This window comes from Oryx dammah, unplaced genomic scaffold (assembly GCF_014754425.2).
Source record: "Oryx dammah isolate SB20612 unplaced genomic scaffold, SCBI_Odam_1.1 HiC_scaffold_29, whole genome shotgun sequence".
Taxonomy (NCBI): domain Eukaryota; kingdom Metazoa; phylum Chordata; class Mammalia; order Artiodactyla; family Bovidae; genus Oryx; species Oryx dammah.
The window spans coordinates 2,530,765-2,536,201 of NW_024070213.1; positions in this window are offsets into that span (position 1 = coordinate 2,530,765).

Consider the following 5,437-nt stretch of genomic DNA (forward strand, 5'->3'; position numbering starts at 1 on the left):
GATGTATGGCAAAACCAATACACTATTGTAAAGTAATTTACCTCCAATGAAAATAAATAAATTTATATTTAAAAAAAGAAAAGCCTTTGGGTATGAGGCAGGCAGATAATCCGTGCTCCCGAACAGGAGCCAGAGCACAAGGAAGGGTCCAGGCCTGACACTTGGGTTTCCCTTCACAGCCATGACCTCCAGGAGGCAGGTCCTGCCTCTGTGTCTCTGAGCCTTGGTGCCTGGAGGGTACCTGGTGCCTTGCAGGAGCTCATCACGCATTTGGCCACAGGTCAGGGTGACTGGAGACTTCCCCTGGTGGCTCAGATGGTAAAGCGTCTGCCTACAATGTGGGAGACCTGGGTTCAATCCCTGGGTCAGGAAGATCTTCCTTCTCCTGGAGAAGGAAATGGCAACCCACTCCAGTATTCTTGCCGGGAAAATCCAATGGATGGAGGAGCCTGGTGGGCTACAGTTCATGGGGTCGCAAAGAGTCGGACATGACTGAGCAACTTCACTCACTCACTTCACTCAGGGTGACTGGTGATTCCTATGCGTCTCCAATGCAGGAGATGGCAGGAGACACTGGTTCGATAACGGGGTTAAGAAGATCCCTGGAGGAGGAAATGGCAGCCCACTCCAGTATTCTCGCCTGGGAAATCCCATGGACAGAGGAGCCTGGCGGGCTACAGTCCCTGGGGTCACAAAAAGTCAGACACAGCTGAGCAACTGAGGATGCACGTACGATGGATGACTGAGCGGGATCTTGGCTCCTCTGTCTGGCGAGAGGGGTGGGCATGTCTGTGGGTGCACAGAGTGCAGAAATGGAGGTGGTCTGGGAGTCCCTTTGGCTATGCTGGGGGTGGTCCTGAAAGCCCCTGCTCCCTGAGGGGAGCAGGAGAAAGTGGACCAGCTCGTGGGATGGGGAGGCAGTCTCAGCCTTGTGGTCAAACGTCCTTCTCTGCGCCAGCCTTGAAGACAAACAACCCTGCCAGCCTCCAATGCCATTTGAAGGAGGCATGTCAGCAGCAGGAAGTTAAAATAGACCATGTTACAAGCAGGGAGTTTCTGAGCCATCGTACGCCCCAAGGCTAGCACTAGTGTGAGTCTGGGAGTGTTTCATGCTGACATCAGCCCATCAACCACGACATAACCATGGGAACAAGGTGGGCAGCCAACCCCGTGGGACCAATAGCAGTATCACGGAGGAAAGGGGCCTCCTGCCTGTCTGCTACCACGACCCCAATTCACCTGCAGGCCTATCCCCCTGGTAAGTTTCCAGCACTGAGGACCTTGCCTCAAGGTTAGGAGAAGTTAATCACGTGAGCTAATTAGGGGTGAAAGCACCTTCCGCCTAACACTCTCTTTGCTGGAGTCACAGAGCCCAGGGCCGTTATTAGGGGCACCCGGGTCAGGGTAGACATGGGGGTTGTCCCAAGTGTCCTCTGGGGGGCGGAACCTCAGTGTCCTGGGGCAGAGTATGGGCTCCCAGCACCTGGAAGTTGTCCTTCCCACGTTGTACTTGGGGATGAGGTCACGTCCATGGTCTCAGCACCCCTGTGGGCCCCTCTTTGATGAGGCCCGAGGGCAGTGCCTGGTGGGACCGGCCGGGCTCCTCCAGGTCATCAGGCTGTGAGTCATCAGAGCTGTGAGAGGTCCTGAGGCCTCCAGCGGACGTGACGGGGGCGAGGGCGGCAGGCCTGGGCCCCCATCTATCACCTGCCGCCAGGGACCTCCTCGGAGGTCAAGGGAGCCGCTCCACCACCACCCCCAGGCTCCGCCCACCCAGGCATGGGCTCCGGCACAGAAACAACGCACCTGGGTCCCAGGATGATAAGCAAATGGTGTTTGCCTCTTCCCCTAATGTCTCAAATAATGTCTGTTTTTTTCATTATAGAGATAATGCATTTTCAGGATAAAAAATGGAAATGCACAAAATATCCAAATGAGAGCTCACGTCTCTCCCAGCACCTGCTCCCGCCCAGTGGGGGACCAGGGAGCCCTGCAGGAATCCGCTTGGGCGTCTCCACCCCAGTGCTCCTGACCCAGGGCCCGTCCCGGGCACAGCGGAGAGCTAGCCACGACGGTGCTCTCTCCCCTCTGCTCCGGGAGCGGCTCCCCAGGCACGACCCTCAGGATGCCTCCAGATGCTGTGGAACATTTGCTGGGGGCCTGGGCACCCCCAGTTGAGAGTGACGGGCTGGCCTAAGCGCAGATCAGACTAGGAAAGGCTCCTACTTTGAGCGTAGGGACCGGGAGGCATCTTGGCGGATAGATGCTAGAACATTCTTGAAGGTTGAGATGAGAAACATTCAGGAGCATCTGCCAGGGTAGAGGTCACAGGTCAGGGAGCACAGGGTTCAGAGGCCCCCTGGGGGGAAGGAGCTGCCTCTGTGTGGCTGCACCCACCCCCACCCAGACACCCTGGGATCCAGGGCTCCTTTAGGATCCAGCAGACAGAGGGGAGGCCTCTGCAAGAACAAGAGAGGTGACCTGGAGCCGATGTGGCCCCGACACCCCAGGACAAGCTGTAGTGAGATGGCCAAGGACCCAGGGCGGGGCAGGTGACCGTGGAGGGCCTGGCCGAGTAGGTGCATAGGGACCCCAGTACAGGGCCTCCCAGGCAAGCTCCCACAGCCCCGCACCTGCTCCAGAGGCCGGAGCCCGGGACGTCTGCCCCTGCGCTGTCCTCCAGCCTGGATGGGGATGTCAGCAGAGGCAGGAGGGTGAAGCTGACCCACAGACGCAAGCAAAGAGGATGGCCCGTAAGGAGAGCGGAGCCCCCGGCCCAGCCCCCAGGCCCCAGGAGCTGCTGCTTGATCCTGGACTTGAACCCTGCCAAACCACCCCCTCCTGAGCTGACAGCCACTTTCTGTCCCCAACAACCAACCAGGCCTGGCCTGAGAGGATCTCCTCCAAGGGGAGGGGCCGGCCATCAGGGATGCAGGCTGGGACACCCGCCCCCCACCCCGCTGCCCCCACCAATGGACATGGATGCAGAGATGAAGGAAAGCTAACGGGACAGATTTCAGAAGCAGATGGCCCGAACGGTTTGGATCCTGCCATTCAGCAGGCTGATACAACAGGAAAACACACCAACTAGCAGGGCTTAATTAGCAAATTAATAAGAAGCCAGCATCTGGTGACATTGGGAGGAAGGGCGGCCTCTGGAGCCGGCGGAGCTGGCCCTGGCCCTGCGGGGCTCCCTCTACGCTGCGTGACCTTGGGGGAGCCCCTCAGCTTGGAGGACAGGTCAGAGGGGAACACCTACAGTCACAGCAAGCATGACATGAAAGGGTGCCAGCCACACGGGCAAGGTACCCGAGCGCAAGGGCGGCGGGCATCAGCATCATCACAGCGCCATTCACGTCGACCTGCAGTGATCGAAGGAGCCCCAGACAGAGGGCGGTGCCGGGAGCCCACATAGCTCCCCCGCCCCCCGTTCTGCTGGCATCGTAGCCAGGCTGGCTGCGGGGGGGTCGGTGCATTTGACATCGGCGTTTAATTTCTGGAATTCATGGCACTGACTTGAGGTAAGTTAACATTCTAGGGTCTGACAGTGTTTGCAAACAGCAGGACAGCAGCGGCCCCCTGGGAGGACACTGACGGTTTTCTGGCAGAAGAGCCTCCTTCCACCGGAGGCAGCACCGGGGCGGTCAGACGATCCGGACGAACGGCCCAGAGACAGACACTGTGCCCAGGGAGCTGGAGCCCGGGGTGGAGGGGGGACACGCTGTTCACCATCTCCATCCGACCCTTTCGACCGCAGCCACGGTTCGCGCGTGGCATCACAGTGCCAGGCGGCACAGTTCATGCAGTATCCAGTGGCATCCCTGAACCGTCACCGCTGCCCTGCGAGGCGCTGGGCTCGTGTCTCAGGGCTGCTGTAACGCGCCACACAGACGTACAGCTTAAACAACAGAAATGCGTGTTCTCATGACTCTAGAGGCAGGAGACCAAGGGGTCAGCAGAGTCGGCTCCATCGAGGCCTTTCTCTTGGACTTGCAGACAGCCGTCTTCTCCTTGCCCTCACGGGGTCACGTGTCTGTGTCCCAATCTCCTCTGCTTGCAAGGACACCAGTCCCATTGGACTGGGGACACCCTAAACACCTCACTTTAATATAGACCTGTCTCCAAACACAGTCACATCCGAGGTCCTTGGGGTCAGCACTCCACCATGGGAATGTGGGGGCTGACACAGTTTACGCCATAACCAGTGGTTTATGACCCCAAATCCACTGGTGGGACACAGCACTGTCAAGCACCAAGGTCCAAGGCCCCCTCTCTAGCTAACCTTCGTCCGTCTGGGTCTCCTTGGCTGAAAAACCCATCCACCCAGTGAACATTTGTGGAGCCCCTGGGATGGAGCGGACGTGGGCATCCCAACCTCTGGAGCTCATGTTCTCGAGGACATAGCGCTCCCCTTGGATGGACGGTGGGGTCCCCCTGCACGAGGCCGTTGTGTGGACTGACTGCAGGCCACGCCGAGCCTGCCCTCATAAGGCGAGTCTAGCGCAGACGTGGGCTCAACACGGCAACACCAGTTTCTCACATCTGCAAAGTCCACATGGCGGGGCAGCCTCCACCATCTTTCACTGATGCCCTCAGAGCCTGAGGCCTGAGGCGGGCTCACCCCTGGACTTCCAGCCACTCTGGGGGTGCCATCAGGCAACTACCCAGGCTGCCCCGCCCTATGCAAACTCTCCCAGGGTGTGAACGCTACAATCATGAAGGGACGAGAGTTGGATTGATGCCTGGGGGGTGACTGGAGTGGGTCTAAGCAGATGGTCACTGGAGAGGAAGGAAGGCCTCTGGGCCCAGGCACCCATGTCCAGAGCTGTGTAGCCTCGCAAGGTGGGTGGAGAAAGGAGAGAGTGGTGTGTGTGTTAGGGAGTGGGGAGTGGCTTCAGAAAGCCCCGCCCAGTTAGCACAGCGCCAGCTCCTCCCAATGTCTTTCTCTGGAGCTCAGCCCTCCCCAGCTTCGTGGTGATACCCTTGTCCCCTTCTGTTCCTATCTTTTTAAATGGGCATTCAATGCCTTATCAACAGATCTTTTAACTTCCTTGAGACCAAGGAGATAAACAGTCCAAGGTCACAACTAAAGCCCTGCATCTCGGTGACCTCTACATGTCACCTCCTCCCCACCCACTTCTCTGCAGGACGAGCCCCTAAACCTGCCTTCTGCAGTGTCAGACATCATGACCTCAGAGGTGGCCACAGCATTTTGGTGACGATAAAGCCCTTGGCAAACATGAACTGTTATTGCTATATTCCTTCCCTTGGTGCAGAGAAGAAGCTTGTAGGAACTGTATGAAATGTTGAAGCAAATTAAGTTTCCGTCTGCCCTTTGATATGGGACCAAGTATAATTGAATTTCCGAACTTTCACCAGCTGCTTTGAGTGGTAGGAATATCTAGGGTCCTTTTGAGTCCCTTTTTTATTTTGGAAA